General features: G+C 42.1%; 1 protein-coding gene across 3 annotated transcripts in view; it reads right to left on the bottom strand.

The window, feature by feature from the left end:
• LOC308353221 (uncharacterized protein C9orf85 homolog) overlaps window positions 1-22,255 on the bottom strand; it is a 131,098-nt gene that overhangs the window by 20,361 nt on the left and 88,482 nt on the right. For all 3 annotated transcript variants that reach the window (XR_013967762.1, XR_013967763.1, XR_013967764.1), the window contains exons 3-4: window positions 11,134-11,281; window positions 752-846 (exon numbers count right to left, since the gene is read on the bottom strand). The gene's annotated coding sequence lies outside the window, so the exon portion shown is untranslated. The remainder of the gene's footprint in view (window positions 1-751; window positions 847-11,133; window positions 11,282-22,255) is intronic.

Below are 22,255 nucleotides of genomic sequence, written 5' to 3'. Positions count from 1 at the left end.
AGTCATTTTATGCACCTGCCTTGTTCCCTGCTGGTTGTCACTCTGTCTAGCTCTTGCTCGTGGAGGAAGTTGTGGCTTTAGCCTTTAAAGTCACATTCTTGGTTATCACTTCTGAGAGGGTCCTGTGCCGTGAGTCCTATAACCCTTCTCTCAGCAAGATTCAAGAGCTACTTTTTTTCAATATGATTAATAATTCAATGGATTGGGATGCCTGGGTGGCTCAGTCCAGTGTCTGCCTTCAGCTCAGGTCGTGACCCCAGGGTCCTGGGATCGAGTCCCATATCGGGCTCTTTGCTCGGGAGGGAGTCTATTTCTCCCTCTGCCTGCTGCTCCCCCTGCTTGTGCTTTCTCTCTCTCTCTGACAAATAAATAAACAAATCTTTAATAATTCAATGGATTAGTAACAAGAACACCTGAAATGCAGTTGACCTCAGTTTTGTGCCCTGCAATTCAGATTGGGAAAGGGCCGCTATATGGTCAGTTTAAGAGATGGGTCCTCCTTGGAGAGCCAAAGAGGCAGCAGAATGTAAAGCAAAGAGCATGGGTTCAAGCATCAGGCACATCAGGATGTGAGTCCCAGCTCACTGAACAACACTGGGAGATTACAGATGGTCTCTGAACTTCATTAACTATCAAAGGAGGAAGCTGAAAATGGCCGCCTTCCAGGGCTGAGCTCTCCTGTATTGTCCACTCGATAAACACCAGCATGCCGTGGCTGGAAAGTACGGGCTCGGGAGTTCTTGCCACTTACCCGCTGTGTGATCTTGGGCCAATTATTAACCTGTGTAGGCCTCAGTTCCTTGTCTGCGACGTGGGGATGATGACAATACCTTCCTCACTGGCTGGCTGCGAAGAGAAAAAAGCATTACTGCTCTTAGTACACTGACCTCTTTCAATTCCTCAACTGTGCCAGGCTTATTAGTATCTCAGGAACTTTGTCCCTGCCTTCTCTCCTGCCTGTAACTGGTGTGTGTGTGTGTGTGTGTGTGTGTGTGTAAGCATTTACAGCAGTGCCCGGCACATAGTGAGTGTTCTGCAAAACTGAGCTACTGCAGTGTCACTATTATTCTTTAATCCTACAGAACTCTGAAAATCCTGAGGATTTGGGAACTAGTTCCTCCATCTTCCAGAAATCTTTAACCTCTTCCAAGACTAGCCGAACTTCTGCTGCATATACTGGTCCACTAAGAAATACATTCCCCAAGGCACCTGAGTGGCATAGTTGGTTAAGTGTGTGATGCTTGGTTTGGGCTCAGGTCATGATCTCAGGCTCATGAGTAGGGAAATGTCTGGCGGCATGCAGAACCCAGTCTCCTGTGGTTACCTTCAACTTCGGGGCCACCATAGTCGGGGTTTGGCTCCCACTCCTATAGGACCTGTGCCCCAAAAGCTTGATCCAAGGTCAATTCCACTTACTGCTTTGTGGGTGCTGGCCCCTCCACCAGTTTTCCTAGGCTCACGGCCTTTTCCCTTCCTTCCTTTACCTGAAATAGACTCTTCCCATGGCTTTACCTGGTTATCCACAGCCTGCTCAAATGTTATCTCTTCCAAGAGGTTCTCCTATTGCAAAGTAACTTCCCCCAGAGCGGGGATCTTGTCTGTCTTATTCACCTGCTATACCCCTCCCTCCTAGAACAATACCTGTCCCCATATTAGGTGCTCAATAAGTATCAGTTCGTTCACTGAATGGCATAGGAGTTCAGGCTTTTTGCTGGTCTGTTTAGATTCACAATTCTACATTAGCAGGGTCTCTAATACCTATATATTTTGTCAGTGATCTATTTAGCTTCAAGTGTAAAGCACTGACTTTGGAGTTGACCAGATCTAGATTTTAATCTTGGCTTTGACATTTCTAACTCCATGACCATGGGCAAACTATTTAACCCCTCTAAAGCCTCCATTATTGGGATGCCTGAGTGGCTCAGTGGGTTAAAGCCTCTGTCTTCAGCTCAGGTCATGATCCCAGGGTCCTGAGATTGAGCCCCACGTTGGGCTCTCTGCTCAGCAGGGAGCCTGCTTCCTCCTCTCTCTCTGCCTCTCTCTCTGCCTGTCTCTCTGCCTACTTGTGATCTCTGCCTGTCAAATAAATAAATAAAATCTTTTAAAAAAAATAAAGGGGCGCCTGGGTGGCTCAGTGGGTTAAGCCTCTGCCTTTGGCTCAGGTTGTGATCTCAGGGTCCTGGGATCAAGTCCCTTATTGGGCTCTCTGCTCAGCAGGGACCCTGCTTCCCCCTCTCTTTCTGCCTGCCTCTCTGCCTACTTGTGATCCCTCTCTGTCAAATAAACAAATAAGATCTTTAAAAATAAATAAATAAATAAATAAATAAAAATGAAAAATAATTAAAAAAATAAAGCCTCCATTATTTTATAGATATCAACTCTTTCCTCATGGGCTAGTTTAAGAATTAATAATATATGCAAAAGGCTTAGTACAAGGCTTATTAGCACATGATAAGAATTCAATCAATATAACCCATTAATATTATAGATTAATGTTATTGTTACTATTGGTGCTATTTTTGTCACGTATGAACTTGCCCTAAGAACAGTGTGACTTAGGACACCCGCCAGCTGACAGCTGCACCTGACCGAGTACATATCCATTCACCACAGTTGGCTCCCACATGTTCATCCAACAGCCACCATGAGTGAATCTTAAGGGACAGGTGGAATTTGGAGAGGCTACAGGTGGACACAGGAGGGCATTTCACATTGAAACGGACTGTATGGGGAACGGACAAGTGGGAAGTTCGAGGAACAGCAACTAGCTCTACCAACCAGACCCCGAATTACGCTCATCCATTTATTCATTTGGAAACGATTTTCCAATCACCTGTTGTTAAGCAGTCCCTGTGCTATAGGCTGGGAATAAAAAGTATTAGCAAGCCTTCCCTGCCCTCAAGGAGCTCAGTCTAGAGAGGGGACTAGGCGGCAAATTGACGCCTAGTAGCTGAAGCAAGAGTTACTGGAGTGCAGAAGAAAGGAAGCAAGACCTTTCCAGGTGAAGAAGAAGAGAGGACAAAGCTGAGAGTAGAATGGGACCCAAGGCAGAGGCACAGCAGATCAGGCCCAGAGAGCTGTTTAAGGAGAAGTACTGAATGGTGCCTGGGTGGCTCAGTGGGTTAAAGCCTCTGCCTTTGGCTCAGGTCGTGATCCCAGGATCCTGGGATCGGGCCCCACATCGGGTTCTCCGCTCAGTGGGAAGCCTGCTTCCTCCTCTCTCTCTGCCTGCCTCTCTGCCTGCTTGTAATCTCTGTCTGTCAAATAAATAAATAAAATCTTAAAAAAAAAAAAAAGGAAAAGCAATGAAGCTTTTTGGTAAGGGAGTGATATAAACACCAGAACTGGAAAAAGAAAATAGAAGAATAAATACTCATTTTAAAATTTACCCACATGCAAAAAAAAAAAAAAAAAAATTTACCCATATGCACCCATCTTGAGAGCCTGGACTATTATGAAGAGAACAGCAATATCCCTTAATTAAATCAATCCAGAGCCTCCCAAACTGACCGGGATAGAAGTCTCTTCGTGTGGGAAGAGACAGATGGGCTTGGAAACCCTGACTTCCTTCCCCTTCCCCCTGTGAATAGGAAGAGGACGGGACTTCAGGCAGGGAAAGCACAGGGGTCCCAACCAGGCTCTGTGGGAAATAGAAAATAATAGTAACAGAAAATAATAATAACCTTACAAAAAGGAACCAGGCCCCAAAGGAAAAGTTCACTATAAAGATTAACCAGACCTAGCAACACATATCTATAGATCACCGATGTCACAGAAACATCAAGTCTGGGGGCGCCTGGGTGGGCTCAGTGGGTTAAGCCTCTGTCTTCGGCTTGGGTCATGATCTCAGGGTCCTGGGATCAAGCCCCACATCAGGCTCTCTGCTCAGCAGGGAGCCTGCTCCCCGCCCTCTTCTCTGCCTGCCTCTCTGCCTACTTGTGATCTCTCTCCCTGTCAAATAAATGAATAAAATTAAAAAAAAAAAAAAAAGAATATAGATGCTTAAAAAAAAAAAAAAAAGCATCAAGTCTGGTTGCAGGCCACTGACCTGATAACTGACAAGGGTCCTGGTAAAGTCCTAATACAAGGCCACAGGTGAAGGGCCCACACTGGCAACCTTGTCAGGTCCCCTCTCACTCCTGAGAGCTTTTTCTGTCTCAGTGCTTAATAACACTTTACCGCTTTGCTCAATTCTCCTTTGTCCTGGAGATTCACTCTTCATCTCTCTGAGCAAGAACATTGCTCTCCTGCTTCACCTGGATTGAGCTCCAGAGGGCGCTGTTCTCCTTCAGTTCTCGAGGGAGCAGTGGCGCTCAACAGTGAGCCAGCTTCAGGATGCCCTGGAAGAGGGGACACATCCCAAGGCCCCACCCTGACTTCCAGATCCAGGATGTCCGGGTAGGATCTAAGAATGTGCATTACTAATGAGTTCCCAGGTCGAGGCTAATGCTGCTGGTCCAGAGACCAACTTTGAGAACCACCGTTCACAAGCACCTAAGACCCTTCTTTGGATGGTCAGAAGTACAGGTAAAACAAGGTCAGAACATCACAAGGAGACCTTACTTAAGACTCAGGAGGAAATAACACAAATGAGCAGGAATTCCTCAGCAGGAATAACACAAATGAGAACATAGAGCGCAATACAAGAACCACATAATCGGAACAAGTGAAATACATATAAAATAGGAAATCCCTTTATTTCCTTAACAGTGTCTTATTTATTTTATAGCTCCTTCCAATTTCTAGAACAATTTCTTTGTCCCTGTTGTATGCCTAACATATGTCTGAAGTGAATGGACTTACGGTTTACAACAACGTCTCCTCGTGCACAGAAACACAATCTACTTTGCCGATGTTACTCATTTGTTCTTACCTGGCTCTATTTATCCAAAGAACTTTGAATCATGTATTATTTTTATCATTTATTGCCACAGCTTTCCACATAGCACACAGGCTCAATAAATACAGGCCTATTCTTCTTTATCTCTGTACTACGTCTTCCCTGGATCATTATCTTAGAAACCTGGGCTTAATTACTCATCTCATATCTGTTTGTGTCATGGCTTGTGGTGACTATGGGTTGTTTTTGTAGAAAAATATGCATTTTTTTTCCTTACAGTTAATCAATCACTAGCTACTCTCTGATGTCCTCTACGATCCTCTTGGGGACTAAAATTAAACTTCCCCACTTATGTTTCCTTTCTTGAGAGAAAGAACAAAAGGGAGTTAAGGAATGTGAGAGCCAATGAAGGAGAGAGAGACACAGAGAGAGATGCAAAGTGACTCTTCCATAAGGATGAACAGCTCCTCCCACCAAGCTACACACACACTCTTCAAAACACCTCACAAGTCCCTCAACCTGGAAGTACAAGCCTCGAGAGCTGAGTCACTACCGTAGCCCTAAATAAACTGCTTGACCTGGTTCTGAAGGGGATTACTTTTTGCCTTAGTCACTTACGGATTATTCCTTTGTGCTTTCAGTTGCCACCTGTCTGACTCACCCAAGGTGATTACTGCACTAAAGTCACTTTTCAGACATGAACTTCACAAAACAACATTTTGTTTATAAAAGACGAACTGGAGGCTGAATAAAGTAGAATATGGCCTCAGGATTCTCACTCATATTCCAACAAATGGAAAACAGACCAGGTTAGGAAACAAGAGCAAACAAGAAATTATAACAAATTAAAATGTGCCAGCTGTTGGCCAACCTCAGCCAAAAAGTAATCTTTTCTGAAAGAATAACATCTTGGGGAGCAAGTGTCATGCTTACAGGTCTCTGTGGGATGGACGGTTTGAAGGACATTTAGACTGATGACTTGTGAGTGAAGACAATTGGTTTATCACATTTGATCCCCATTAATGGCGCAGTGAGGAAAATGGATTTCATTTACACACAAGGGAGCTGAATTGCAGATTCAGTGATGATATCACAGTAAAAATGAGGAAGTAGAACCCAGTCCTCCTTGGGGCGCCTGGGTGGCTCCGTGGGTTAAAGCCTCTGCCTTCAGCTCAGGTCATGATCTCAGGGTCCTGGGATCGAGCCCCGCATCAGCCTCTCTGCTCAGCGGGGAGCCTGCTTCCTCCTCTCTCTCTGCCTGCCTCTCTGCCTACTTGTGATCTCTGCCTGTCAAATAAATAAATAAAATCTTTAAAAAAAAAAAAAAAAAAAAGAACCCAGTCCTCCTAATTCATAGTCTTGTGCTCTAATAAGTATGTATGGGCAAAGTGTCGGCCCTCAAAACTTAAGACAAAGAAATACTTGCTTGTAGTTAATACTATTAAAAATCTCCTACAACGGGGACACCTGGCTGGCTCCGTTGATGGAACACAAAACTCTTAATCTCAGGGTTATGAGTTCAAGCCCCACTCTGGGTGTAGAGATGACTTAAGATAGAAAATCTTTTTTTAAAAAATCTCCTGGGGGTGCCTGGGTGGCTCAGTCATTGAGCATCTGCCTTCAGCTCAGGTCATGATCTCAGGGTTCTGGGATTGAGCCCCACATCTGGCTCCCTGCTCAGCGGGGAGCCTGCTTCTCCCTCTCTCTCTGCCCCTGCTTGTGTTCCCTCTCTCGCTGTGTCTCTGTCAAATAAATAAATAAAATCTTTTTTAAAACATTTTTAAATGCTTTATTTTTTTAAAAATCTCCTCTAAGCTTATGCCTAAATTTACATTCACCCGTAGAAAACATAGTCATATTATAAACAAGTCAAGGTTATTGAAAAACAATAATAATATGTGAAGTTGAAAGAAGGATGACAATCAAGAATTAAGTGCTTAGTTCAAAACAATAGCAAAGAAAATCTTTTTTATCCTTTAATTTCCTCTCAAATTCTCTTCATAGAATGTGCTATTTGTTATGAATCAAGGGTAGATAGACATTTGTTGAAAGCTTCAAGTAGGAAAAATAGAAGCCCAAAACAAAGATAACAGAAAAGGAGTCCAGAAAAAACAGGTATAATGTACAAAGCAGAATAATATACTTTTTAATATACTTTTCTCTTAATATTTTATTTATTTATTTGACATAGAGAGAGACCACAAGCAGGGAGAGAAGCAGGCAGAGGGAGAGTAAGAAGCAGGCTCCCTGCTGAGCAAGGGAGCCTGATGGGGGCTGGATCCCAGGATCCTGGGATCATGACCTGAGCTGAAGGCAGACGCTTAACGACTGAGCCACCCAGGTGCCCCCGTAATAATATACTTTTTAGATATTATTATTATCTTCAGCAAGATAAGAGAATATGTTTCACACATAAAAAACTAAACAGGGTGCTATGAGAAAGGAATAAAAATTTTAAAAGTTCTTGAAAAATCAGGGGCGCCCGGGTGGCTCAGTGCTCAGCAGGGAGCCTGCTTCCCTTCCTCTCTCTGCCTGCCTCTCTGCCTACTTGTGATCTCTGTCTGTCAAATAAATAAAATCTTTTTTAAAAAAAAAGTTCTTGAAAAATCAGAGTTCTTTTTTTTTTTTTTAAAGATTTTATTTATTTATTTGAGAGAGAGGCAGTGAGAGAGAGCGTGAGAAAGGAGAAGGTCAGAGGGAGAAGCAGACTCCCCATGGAGCTGGGAGCCCGATGTGGGACTCGATCCTGGGACTCCGGATTCATGACCTGAGCCAAAGGCAGTTGTCCAACCAACTGAGCCACCCAGGCATCCGGAAAAATCAGAGTTCTTAAAAATTCAACAGAAGGGTTGGACTACAAGATTAAGTAAACTATAGAACTACAAGAGAACTATAAACTGTAGAACTATAAAAGATAAAGAAAATAAGGGAGAAAAGACAATAGACCAAGAGAAAAAAAAATCAAAGATACCTATCAAGTAACTCATAGCAGTTCCAGAAAAAGTGAACAGATAAAACAAAAGGAATAAAATTATCAAAGAATTGATATAAAAAAAAAATCCAGAACAGAAAAACATAGTTTTCAAGTTGAAAGGGTTTACCTGATATAAATAAGTGAAAAAGACCCCCCAGCATATTGTAATAAAATTTTGGAGGAACAACATAAATTAAGGATTTAATGCCTCACTGTCAGAGAGGAAAACCAAACAAAAGGATGGGGACTCAAAAGGACACTGAATTCTGAACAGCAATCCTGAAAGGTGTTAGGACAATTACTTAAAATGTTCAAGGAACCATCCTGCCAAATTCCATATCGAGTTATAAATCGCATGTGAAGGCAAAAACATTTATAGACATGCAAGGGCTCCAAAAATTAACCGCACGTGCCCCTTATTTAAGATGCCACTTAGAGTGTCCTCCACAAAATAAAGGAGTCATAACAAAAATAATCACAACAGAGAAAGCAGCACAGGACACACAAAAGAGAGACCCTAGAGAGGAAGTCACAAAATGAGTGAGAGGTGGGAGACCAGCCCTTTGGGATGGTCTGGGGGCACCAAGGACAACAACGCTCAACCACAACCATATACTCAGTGAAATGCTTCCTCCTTAGTAAAACTAAGATTGCTTACCACCAAAAGACTCCCTCACTAGGGAAACGCTAAAAGACATTCTTAAAGATGGAAAATAATCACAGGAGACAGAAGTTAATGGGGGGGAGGGGATAAAGAAATCGGCTAACGTGCCAGTAAATATAAACAAGTAAGAGGGGCACCTCTCTACCCATGCTAGGTAGAGAGATTACTCTCTATATATATAAATATACACACATATATACACACACAAACATATATAACATACAGAGACTGACTATATAAATCAGTAATAATAAAGTCTAATTTGAAGGAAAAACAAAAAAAGATAGAATGGAAACCCTGATAAAAATAGTATGTGAGGCAAAGTCCAAGGTCTTTGAATTTGGGGGAAAAGAACAGAGATTTTTTTTTTTTAAGATGTTATTTACTTATCAGAGAGAGAGCACAAGGAGGGGAAGGTAACAGGCAGAGGGAGAAACGGGCTCCCTGCTGAGCAGGGAACCCAATGTGGGATTTGATCCCTAGGACCCTGGGATCATGACCTGAGCTGAAGGCAGACACTGAACTGATGTTACCCAAGGGTAGAAATACTACCTAAGATTTTGTTAAGTATGCATATTAAGATTTTAAGGGTTAAAAGGAAATAATTAAACCTTCATACTATCTTGAAGAAAGAACTACAATTAAGAGTAACCCAATAGGGGCGCCTGGGTGGCTCAGTGGGTTAAAGCCTCTGCCTTCGGCTCGGGTCATGATCCCAGGGTCCTGGGATCGAGCCCCGCATCGGGCTCTCTGCTCAGCAGGGAGCCTGCTTCCTCCTCTCTCTCTGCCTGCCTCTCTGCCTACTTGTGATCTCTGTCCGTCAAATAAATAAATAAATAAATCTTTAAAAAAAAAAAAAAAAAGAGTAACCCAATAGCCCTAACCAGAAAGAATACTAACTAGGTACTAAGTGATACTAGCAAATAACAGCTAATGTTGTTAAGTATGATAATGGTTTGGAGCACCAGCGTGGCTCAGTTAAGCGTCCAAGTCTTGGTTTTGGCTCAGGTCATGATCTCAGGGTCCTGAGACTGAGCCCTGCACCAGGCTCCATGCTCAACACAGAGTCTGCTTGTCCCTCTCTCTTCACTCCTCCGCACGCTTACACGTGTGTTCTCTCTCACTCTCTAAAATAAATAAATTTTTAAAAAATCTTTAAAAAGGGGCACCTGGGTGGCTCAGTGGGTTGGAGCCTCTGCCTTCGGCTCAGGTCATGAACTCAGGGTCGTGGGATTGAGCCCCACATCAGGCTCTCTGCTCAGCAGGGAGCCTGCTTCCCTTCCTCTCTCTGCCTGCCTCTCTGCCTACTTGTGATCTCTGTCTGTCAAATAAATAAATATCTTTTTAAAAAAATCTTTAAAAAAAGATGTTTTTATGAATATGTAGAAATGTCCTTATTTTAAGAGCTCCTTATGAAATTATTCAAAGTATAAATATCATACTTCCTACAATTTACTTTTAAATATGTAAGAAAATACCCCTGGGGATAAAAATACATTATATGTTTATTAAAATAAAAAAATTAAAAAAAATAAATATGTAAGAAAATATATAAAGGAATTATGGCAAAATATTAATATATGTTAAATATAGGAGACAGGTATCATTAAACCACTGCTTCTCTCACTTAATGGACAAATGATTCAAATGGAGATCTTGTTCAAATGCAGATTCTGAATCAGTAGGTCGGGGGTAGGGCCTGAGATTCTGCATTTCTAACAAGTTCTCAAGTGATTCCTGATGCTACTGGCTCATGAACCATATTTTGAGTAGTAAGATATACCAAAAGTTTCTCTGTAAACCTGACTGTCTGAAAAAATAATTAAGTCTACTCATTAAAGAAAAAGAAATGAGGGGCACCTGGCAGGCTCAGTTGGTAGAAGATGCAATTCTTTTTTTTTTTTTTTTTTTTTAAGATTTTATTTATTTGTTTGACAGAGAGCGATCACAAGTAGGCAGAGAGGCAGGCAGAGAGAGGGGAAGGGAAGCAGGCTCCCTGCGGAGCAGAGAGCCCCATGCAGGGCTCGATCCCAGGACTCTGGGATCATGACCTGAGCTGAAGGCAGAGGCTTTAACCCACTGAGCCACCCAGGCGCCCCAGAAGATGCAATTCTTGATCTGAGGATTGTGAGTTCAAGCCCCACACTGAATGTGGAGATTACTTAAGAATAAAATATTTTTTAAAAAGAAAAGAAAAAGAAATGAGTATGTAAATTGCAAAGCGAAATAAAGTAAGCTTTATTTTAAAAATTTTTTTAACTATTTTTTTAAAAAGTAAAGATATTTATTAAAAATAAATTCAGAAGTGGGGCACCTGGGTAGCTCAGTTGGTTAAGCATCTGACTCTTGATTTTGGCTCAGGTCATGATCTCAGGGTCATGAGATCAAGCTCCAAATTGGGCTCCTCGCTGAGTGTGGAGCCTGCTTAAGATTCTCTCTCTCTCCCTCTTCTTCTGCCCCACTCCCTGCACACACTCTCTTGCTCTCTCTCTCAAAAAAAATGGGGGGGTTAGAAATAAATAAATAAATTCAGAAGAAAGCAATAATGGAAAAAAGACGGAATATAGAAAAATCAGGATGAGAAAACAAAGGGGAAGTTAGAAATAAATTTGAATATATCAGGAGTCACAAAAAATATAAATGAATCCAATTTACCTGTTAAAAAACCGAGATTGGCATGCTTGGGTGACTCAGTCGGTTAAATATCTGATCTTGATCTTAGCTCAGGTCTTGATCTCAGGATCGTGAGTGAGCTCAAGCCCTGTGCTGGGCTCCTTGCTTCCATGCTGGGTGTGGAGCCTACCTAAAAAATTTAAAAACAAAACAAAACAAAAACTGAGATTGTCAGACTGGGAAACTTAAAAATCTAATCCTATCCTTTATGGAAGAGAAAAACCCAAGACATAAGAACACAGAGAGGGGCACCTGGGTGGCTCTGCCTTTACTCAAGTCATGATCTCAGGATCCTGGGATCAAACCCTGCACTGGGCTCCTTGCTAAGCAGGCAGCCTGCTTCTCCCTCTCCTCCCCACTCCTGCTCTTTCTCGCTACCTGTCTCTCTCTCTTTCTTACTCTCAAATAAAATCTTAAAAAATAAATAAGTAAACAAATAAATAAGGACACAGAAAAACCGATAGTAATAAAATTGAAACTAGATATATGAATATATAGGCAAACACAAACAAAAATAAAAGCTGTTATAGCTATAGTATATAGAATATACTGTACTATAGTATATAGAACATAGAATGTAAGGCAAAAAATGTTATTAGTTAGGTTATAGAAGTTCACTAGATTGATAAAATTTTGAAGCAATGAATTGTGGCATTCTCATAAAATGGAACACTCCAAAAGCAGTGAAAAGGAATGAAAACAGGAAAAACAGTAAGTTACAGAAAGATGTGTACAATATTGTGCCATTTCTATATAGTATAAAACCAGGCACAATGATAATATGTATTTATAGTATAATAATAATGTAATATATAATACATTTATGATGATATATATTATACCCACACTATACACACATATACATAAACTATATGACACATGTGTGTGTATGTGCATGTGGGTATAGTTTAGGGATGTGCAGACATAGGAGAGGATTATAAAGAAGCGCATGAAGATGGCAGAACACGAACTCAGAACAATGGCTCCTTCTGGGAGCTTCTGGGGTGTACGCAGCAACATCAAGGATACTAGAAGCATTTCATGTGTTAAACCACTCTGTGCACATTGCAGTTCATTATATTTTTTTACATTTCTTTTTTTTTTTTTTTCAAAAACGATGGAATGAGAGCATGTACCTATCTACCATCCTGTCTGAAATGCTGTTGTAATCGTAGAAAGGAGTATTTTTTTAAAGAACCAATTTCTAACAGCCCCCGAGACAAAAGAAAAGGGGACACAGATAATCAGACTAAAAACACTGGAGGGAGGGGGACACAGAGGTAAGAGGAGAGAAACCACAGTCCAAAACACAGCAGCCCAAGAAAAGAGCAGTCCTCTCTGAAGACACTGGAAGCCCACAGTCATGACTTAACATAGTCATGTTAGCTCGGCTACTAATACCCAGATAATTCTCCAAAGGTGAGTGTTGACCACCTGACTTAATCAATGAAAAGATCTACTCGTGGCGATCATCACAGAATAACTGGACCAAATTGGCCCATCTCCCCTTCCTCCCCGTAATCCCCACGCCCTCTCCTCCCACACTAAGCAGTGGCCAGCAATGGCTTTTAAGCCCAGTAGAAAAACCCAATGCTTTTGAACCCAAAGATATGCAAAATACTGGCTGAATCAAGCTTAGAGACATATTTTGGCTTTGGGGGGTTTTGTTTATGGTTTATTTATTTATTTTATTTATTTGAGAGAGAGAGTGTGTGTGGGTGAGAGAGCACAATCAGGGGGAGTTGCAGAGGGAGAACCAGACTCCCCACTGAGCAGGGAGCCCTACATGGGGTTCAATCCCAGGACCCTGGGATCATGACCTGATCCGAAGGCAGAGGTTTTAAATCAATGAGCCACCCAGGTGCCGCTAGAGACATACTTTGTTTGAACTCCAGAGTGCTATACTTACTGAAAACTTTAATTTAATTTAATTTTTTAAAAAGATTTTATTTACTTATTTGACAGAGAGAGAGAGATCACGAATAGGCAGAGAGGCAGGCAGAGAGAGGAGGAAGCAGGCTCCCTGCTGAGCAGAGAGCCCGATGCAGGGCTCAATCCCAGGCCCCTGGGATCATGACCTGATCTGAAGGCAGAGGTTTAACCCACTGAGCCACCCAGGCGCCCCTACTGAAAATTTTTAAATAAAAACCCAGGTTTTCAGCCTTTCATAAAAAACAAACAAACAAACAAAAACAGGGCATTAAAGACCACGCATGCTGTACCCCTCAGTCCTGAATGACAACACCCAACCGGCCTGAGTTTATGCTCGTCAGGGGCTGAGTCCCTAACGGTTTTGGTCCTTAGCCCACCTGGCTCCTGCTCGCATTTCTAGTGTTTTCTTCTGCCCTAGACCCATGTTCCCCAGACTTTGCTCATTGCTAAACAGGTTTCCCAGGCCTTCCCTGGGAGATTTTGATTTGATGGGTGTTATTTCCCACCCCCACGCTGCCTCCACAAATTCCTATGTTGGAGACCTGACCCCTAGTCCCCAGGATGTGACTTTATTTGGAGATAGGGTCCCTTAGAGGTAATCAACTTAAAATGAAGTCATTGGTGGGGGGCTAACCCAATAACTAGTGTCCTTATGCAAAGGGAAATCTGGATACGGACACACACATGGAGGGGAGATGATGTGAAGACTTAGAAGACAATCATCTACAAGCAAAGGAGAAAGGCCTGGAACACAGCCTCCCCCTACAGCTCTCAGAAGGAACCAATCCTGCCAACACCTTGCTTTTGGACTTCGAGATGCCGCATCTGTGAGACAATACATTTCTGTTTAAGCCACCCAGTCATGGTATTTTGTCCCAAGAGCCCTACAAATTAATACAGCAGGTTTGGTACTGAGTCTGGAAATTTGTACTTTAAATCAGTGCAACAAACACAGCCGCACATTGGAATGGCAGGTGAAGCTTAAAAAGAATACCGATTCCTGGATCCCAACTCCGGAGACTCTGACCTAATTACTCTCGGATGGGGCATCAGCATCAGGGTTTGCTAAATCTCCCCAGGTGCCATAGTTGAGAACCAGTAGTTGGGAAACACTGCTCTATGATACCAGATTCAATGTTAATAAACCAGTTACATTCTATTTCACTTTTTTTTTTTTCATTTCTTAGCTGTCTCGTCTGTAAATATTGTTGATTAGCTGCCATTTACTGGGGCCCTCTGATGTGTTAGACACTTTATCATTTACCCCATTTAACCCCTAACAGTTTATAAATTTGATTCTTGTTTACAGTTGAGGTAAGTGATCCTGAGATTAAATGATCTAAAGTGGGGGGCACCTGGGTGGCTCCGTTAAGCATCCAACTCTTGATTTCAGCTCGGGTCATGATCTCAGGGTCTCGAGATCCAGTCCCATGTCAGGCTTATGCTCAGCAGAGAGTCAGCTGGAGATTCTCTCTCTCCCTCTCCCTCCATCCCTCCCTACCCCATGATGTTTCCAAAGCAAATAAATAAATTCTTCTTCTTTTTTTTAAGATTTTATTTATTCATTTTACAGAGATCACAAGTAGGTAGAAAGGCAGGCAGAGAGAGAGGAAGGGAAGCAGGCTCCCGGCTGAGCCTAATGTGGAGCTCGATCCCAGGACCCTGGGATCATGACCAGAGCCGAAGGCAGAGGCTTTAACCCACTGAGCCACCCAGGTGCCCCGCAAATAAATAAATTCTTAAAAAATAAAATGACCCAAAGGGATCCATTAGGGGCACGAGGCTAGCTCAGCTAGGGAGAGCATGTGACTCTCGATCTTGGGGTCATGAATTGAAGCCCCATATTAGGTGTAGCGTTTACCAAAACAAAAAAACAACAAACAAATGAAAAAACAGAAAAAAAAATTTTAAATAAAGTGATCCATTAGATTAAATTATCTGCCGACGGTCACATAGGATCCTAAGGGGCAGTCTATGCACCAGGGTCTCTTTCCACTCTATGATTTAGTCTCCCAAAAAAGCAGAGTTAAACCAAATGCTCTCTAAGAATGCATCCAGTTCAGAAACTCTTTAATTTTAAGATTCTTGGAATTGTTTTTCTAGTACCTCTGTCAAGAGTACCTGCGAGCCCCAGAACCTTCTATTTCTAGCTATAAATTAGTGAATAAATTGGATTCTCTTTTTTAATTTTTTTTTTTTTAGGATTTTATTTTTTTCAGTAATCTCTATACTCAACGTGGAGCTCAAACTCACAATCCCAAAATCAAGAGTTGCATGTTCTACCAAGCCACTCAGGGGCCCCTCACTTTTTTCTTTTTAAGGCAGGAAAACATTAGCAATTCACTAAAGTTTATTTCAAAGATCATGAAATGTGGGGCGCCTGGACAGTTAATTCAGTTAAGCATCTGCTTCTTGATTTCTGCTCAGGTCATGGTCTCCTGGTGGTGAGATCAAGACCTGCATTGGGCTCCAGGCTGGGTGTGGAGCCTGCTTAAGATTTTTTCTTGGCTCTCCCTTCCTGTTCCCTCTCTCTCAAAAAAATAAAAATCACGAGAAGTAAAACAACAATATAGCATATAAAAGAGAGCCCTGGTGAGGTGAGAGGACTAGGGGGAATCTCACACTGAGTTTCTCTCCTCCACATATTTAATAAGACTCCATTTCCCTCACTGGCCTGAGATAAATTGCCTCCTGTCACGTACACTGGTATTACCAAAGTAATCTGCTTAAAGATGTTTTAAATTAAAACATGAATCATATGCCCTATCTTCCTCATAATTGCTACCATTCAGTTTCCAAAAGGGTCACAGTATGTCTTTGCTGGGGAGTTCATCCATTCACTGGCCCACCAGTGCCAGACACCACGCCGGGGACCTGCGGTATCGTGGGGAACCAGCTCCCTGCCCTCGTGGAGCCTAGAGTAAGTGAGAGACTATGGTCAAAGACAGGGTCAGTAAATGAGCGAATTACAGATTTTGAAGACTGCTAGAAAAAGAAAGAACATGGCATGATGAATGTAGGGTTTGTGGGGAAGGACATCTAGATAAGGTGGTGAGGGAAGATTCTCTACGCTGAAACCTGAAGATGAAGAGGGGGCTGGGGAGGCAAAGAGCTAGAGCACGGCGTCCTGGCACAGGAGTCATTAATACAAAGTTCCTAAAGTGGGAATGAGTTTAACGTGTTTGAGGGAAAGCAAAGGCTGGTATGGCTGAAACACCGAGAGCAAAGGGAGGGACCCTATCAGATGACGTTGGGTTAACATCAGTAAGTAGGTTAAGCAGACAAGTCTTCCTTTGTCCCTTGTCAAACATCTATCCCATTTTCTCAAGTAGCCACACACAGGCCAGGAGGGCCAGACTGGGAGCTATAAGAGGAGGCCTCAAGGCCTCTGGACCTTGAGCTCCCGGTGATCCTGATCGCCACCCCCATCCCCCCGCCCCCAGTGACACCCACAGCTTTAAGAGATCACAAGCTCAGGCAGATGACACTTTCCAGTATTTGGTTCTCCTATGGCCATTGTTTCTGAACTCAAAAATATAAAAATCCATTAAATCGTTATACCATTTATAATGTGGGTAAGCAGTGAGTGTTATTAGCACACCAACTTCTAGTCAAGTCAAACCAAAAAATAGATACAATTTCCAGAGTTTAGAACCAGGGTTGGCTCTAAAACCTGCTTCTAAGTTCTTCCTGGTTAAGTTCTTCCTGGTTTAAGAACTCTTGACTGAATCATCCCTCTGGTTCACCTTTAAAATGTCCACGAAGACACAATTACAAAAAGACAGAAAGTCCCAACAGGACGTCAAAACAAAAATATCCATCATCAGGTAGGGCAGATCCTAATTATCAGTAAATATCACGTGATTGAGAAACCATCACTGGCTGGTTCAAATTATGACCTCTGAAACTAAATTCCAGAGCCAAGAGAAGTAGAACAAAGCCTCTGCTGGAGATGGGGGGGGGGGGAGTAGGGGGTGGATATTAAACATATTTAACAACCGGCAGCAAATGGTCACAGATCAGTCAGCACAGAGGCCAGCGGCAAACCCCTGCTCTGTGTACAGGGGTATGAGCAGGAAGGAGGTGTCAGACCAGCTTCCTCTAGTCTCACATTCCCATCCATCATGGAGAGTCAGAGACAAACCGAGAGGTCACCCAAAACTGTGAAACCTCTTCTAAGGCAGTTAGGGCCACTGCCACACCCCCCAAACCCCACTATGACTTTCTCTCTAACCAGTCTCAACTACAAATCCTAGAAAGGCAACATGACCAGTGAGGGTATCTAACGGTGCTTGCAAGCTAAGGAGAGCTCAGGAAGCAAGTGGTGCTCCCTAAGCATCGCAGTTGTTCATGCTTCTGGTCAAAACAAAATAAAACAAAAAAAATCACAAGCTGAGTCAGATTATCCAGGAAAAAATTCTCCATAAGGTTAAGGGATGAGGTGTCAGGTCCAAAAGAAGAGTGAGCGGGTGCCTGGCCAGCTCAGTGGGTAGATCCTGAGACTCTTAACCAGGGGACTGTAAATTTGAGCCCAGCGTTGGGTACAGAGATTTCTTAAAAATAAAATCTTTTAGGAACGCCTGGGTGGCTCAGTCATTGGGTGTCTGCCTTCGGCTCAGGTCATGATCTCAGGCTCCTGGGATCCAGCCCCACATCAGGCTTTTGCGTCTCCCTCTTCCACTCCCCCATCTGTGTTCCCTCTCTCGCTGCGTCTCTCTCTGTCAAATAAATAAATAAAATTTTGAAAAATAAATAAATAATAAAGATAAAATAAAATCTTTTAGGAACACCTGGGTGGCTCAGTCGATTAAGCGTCTGCCTTCAGTTCAGGTGATGATCCCAGGTTCCTGAGATCGAGTTCCGCATCAGGTTCCTTGCTCAGTGGGGAGCCTGCTTCTCCCTCTGCCTCTGGCTCCCCCTGCTTGTGTCTCCACCCCAACAAATAAATAAATAAAATATTTCTAAAATAAATTAATTAAAATTAAAAAATAAAATCAAATCTTTTAAAAAAACAAGAACAAAAACAAAACAAAAAGAAGCCAGCCTTAATCTAAGAGGACTAAACTTGATCACCTGAGAAATACTTCTGGCTAAAGCTGAAACCACACCCCCACCCCACTGATGATCAGACAGGAGTTCAAAGGCCCTCAAGTGTGGAGGAGGCAGGAGAGATTGAAATCTGGAAATTAAGTTGGAACCGTATCTTTTACCTTACTCTAAGAAAATTCCAAGCGAATCAAGATTTAAATGTAAAATATCAAGTTCTAAAAAGAGAACACATGGGAACTTTTTTATAACTCTGAAGTGATGAAAACCTTACTATGTTTAGTAGTCATTTAAAAAATTGGCTAATTGGTAAATTTCACTACATTAAAAAAAACAAAAACAAAGGAAAGCTTCTGCATGTGTGTGGGAGGGTAGTGAAGGGAGATTATAAGTAAAGTCAAAAATAAATGACACCAGGGGCACCTGGGTGGCTCAGTCCATTAAGCCTCTGCCTTCAGCTCAGGTCATGATCCCATGGTCCTGGGATGGAGCCCCACGTCAGGCTCCTTATTCAGCTGGAAGCCTGCTTCTCCCTCTCCCTCTGCCTGCCGCTCCCCCCAGCTTGTAATCTTTCTCTCTGTCAAATAAATAAATAAAATCATAAATAAATAAATAAATAAACAGCATCAACCATGCTAGAAATAAATGATATATTACACTCTGAAAGAAATCTTTACAATTAACATCACAGAACAGAGCTAATCTCCCTAATATTTAAAGAGCTCCTAGGAAAAAAAACAAAAACAAAAACAAAAACCAACACACAGGTTTAAAAAACGGCAAAGAATATGAACAAACTGTTCACAGAAAAGAAAGTACAAATGACTGTAAATTAATGAAGAGTTGTGTAACCTCACTCTTACTGAAAGAACTACAAATTAAAACTATCCTGAGATAGTATTTTTTCCTCTATTGGTGAGAGTTTAAATGGACACAAGCCCAGGGGAGAGCTGCGTGTCACTATCGAGATTACTAATGGCAATTCCTTTCATCTAGCAAGCCCATTTCTGGGCATTTATCCTGCACCTGTAAGTACATACCTTTAAAATGACATGTGTATACAGAGTTATTCATTGTATTATTGCGACAGCAAAACACTGGACACAAACATCAAACATCAGGGACCATTATGATAATATGACTGCATAATAGAACACCATGCAGTTGCAAAGATAAATGGGGAATTATTTTTGAAGCAATTTGAAAATGTCTGTAAGATATAGTGAGTGAGGGGGGCGCCTGGGTGGCTCAGTGGTAAAATCCTCTGCCTTCGGCTCAGGTCATGATCCCTGGGTCCTGGGATCGAGCCCCGCATCGGGCTTTCTGCTCAGCAGGGAGCCTGCTTCCTCCTCTCTCTCTGCCTGCCTCTCTGCCTACTTGTAATCTCTGTCTGTCAAATAAATAAATAAAATCTTTAAAAAAAAAAAAAAAGATATAGTGAGTGAGGGAGAAAGCATGGTGCAGAACAATGTGTATAACATAATAGTATTATATAATTATATCTATTATGTTATATATAACAACAATACAATACCTCCTGTATATAAAAGGGAAAAGAATAAGAATCTACAACCTTTGTGGGCAAATAAAAAAGATCTGGAAGAATACTACGCTGGATGTTCTTCATGTTGTTCCTCTACCTCTAATCTTCAACCTTCCCCCCCAACTCGTGCCCAGTAGGCTGAATGTTATGCTTTAGGGATGCCCTCCCTCTCCCTTTGGGCTGGATTTGGCAACAGGGAGGTAGAACAGGAGAAGAGAAGGCAGAAGAGTGTAATGGGTGCTCTTTATTTTCCAGCAATAGCTACTAGTGGACAGCACTTGCCTAAAACCCTCTCTAGTTTCACTAACTGTTCCTTACCCTTTGCACCTTGAACCGTAGCGACCACATGTCTCCCCGACATCCCTGCTTCTGCTAGCCCTGGCGTCCTTGATCATCCTGAGTTGGTTTTCCTTAACCATGCACAAAACTCTGTAAATAGTCCCTCCATCAGAATGTTCTCGGCTACATCACTTGAGCTTACCATCTAGTTCGTGCTAGATCCCAGACTGACACAGATACTGAGCTGATGGATTTTAAGGACAAAAATGGAGATGTTTTTTCATTGTACACTGCTTTATACTTTTTGGTTTCTGAAACATGAGCTTATGGCAGATTTAAAATTTTTAACATATGCTCTTTTAAACTTTTATTTTAAAATAATTATAAATTCACAGAAGCTTGCAAAAATAGTAGAAACAATGAAGTCAAGGTCTCCTGTAGCCTTCATCCAGTCTTCCCCAGTAATTACATCTCACGATCTCACGTAACTATAGTATAATATAGGGCAATAACAAAGTCAGGAAAGTGACATTGGTACTATACAATGGCATAATTCTTTTTTTTTTTTTTTTAGATTTTTTGCTTATTTGAGAGAGAGAGGGAGGGCAGAGGGACAGAATCTTTTAAGCAGACTCCACACTGAGCATAGAGTCCAAAGCAGGGCTCGATCTCATGCCCCAGATCATGACCCAAGCCAAAATCAAGATTGAGCAATCTAGGCGCCTCTGTACTATACAATGGCATAGTTTTATGCCCTTTTATCATGTGTGGATTCATGCAACTTTGCTGTAATCAGGATATGAAATTAGACCATCACCACAGAGCTCTCCCTTATGCTACTTCACCATCACACCCACCATCTCTCCCCACAACGTCCCTAAACCCCGGCAGTCACTAATCTGTTTTCCATCTCTATAACTTTGTCATTTTGAGAATGTCATATCAGTGGAATTGTATAACATGTGGCCTTTTAAGATTCCCTATTTTCAGGTGCCTGGGTGGCTCAGTGGGTTAAGCCTCTGCCTTTGGCTCAGGTCATGATCTCAGGGTCCTGGGATCAAGCCCCACATCGGGTTCTCTGCTCAGCAGGGAGCCTGCTTTTCCCTCTCTCTCTGCCTGCCTCTCTGCCTACTTGTGACCTCTGTCTCTCTGTCAAATAAATAAATAAAATATTTTTAAAAAAAAGATTCACTATTTTCTCATTTAGCACAATGCCCTTGAGATCCATGAAGCTGTTGTACCAACAGTATGTTCCTTTTTCATTATGGTGTAGTACATTATGTATCAATGTACAGGGTTTATTTAATCATTCCTTATCAAGGGACATTTGGATTGTTTGCCGTTCGAGGCTATGACAAATAAAACTTCTATGAACATCTGAGTACAGACTTTTGTGTGGACATGAATTTTCATTTCTCTGGGATAAATGCTCCAGTGTATGATTATAACTCATACACCAAGTGTGTGTGTAGTACTTTAAGAAACTATCCCACAGAGTATCAGTTTACCTTCCCACCAGCGATGTATGAGACATCCCGTTTCTCCTAACCACTGCCAGGATTTAGTATTGTCACTACATTTTATTTTAGCAGTTAAAACAGACGCACAGTGAGAGCCTACCAGGGTTTTCATTTGCATTTCCCGAATGGCTGATGATGTTGAACGTCTTTTCCTGTGTTTATTTGCCATCCAAATATCCTCTTCAGTGAAATGCCTCTTCATGTCCTTTGCTCTAAAAATATTTTTATTTTTAAGTGATCTCTCTACCCAGTGTGGGGCCTGAACTTACAACCCTGAGATCAAGAGTCACATGCTCCATCGACTGAGCCGGCCAGATGTCCCTACCTTTGCCCATTTTCCAACTGGACTGTTTGAACACATCCTTGTAAAAAGTTTATGGATTTACACTGGAAATGCAAGTTTATTTTGTAAGCATGAGGGAAGTACAGAAGGGCTATTTGACCACATTGTAGCTGTTTAAATGCAGATGCAGGAGACAGAATGAGGATGATACTATGACAAATACTTAGGAAATAATGTCAAGTGTAAACACACAAGGGAGGAAGAAGGAGGGGAAAGGAGGAGGGGAGTGAGGGGCCGTGGACGAAGAAAGAGCGGAAACAGAGCAAGGGCAAAGAGATGAGGACAGAACAGGAAGAACAGAGAAGGGGGAGAAGCAAGAGATGTCGTGGCTTCAAGGCTAAGCACACTCTAGAACAAGGGCTTGTATCAAGCTTAGAAAGCAACCCCAAGACAAATGGGCAAGATTGTCCATAAAGAAGTTTTTGGGGGGAGCTTGGCTGG

Source organism: Martes martes, assembly GCF_963455335.1.
Source record: "Martes martes genome assembly, chromosome: 12".
Lineage (NCBI taxonomy): Eukaryota > Metazoa > Chordata > Mammalia > Carnivora > Mustelidae > Martes > Martes martes.
The sequence above is the reverse complement of the archived record's forward strand: the minus strand, read 5'-3'. Positions and strand labels throughout refer to the sequence as shown.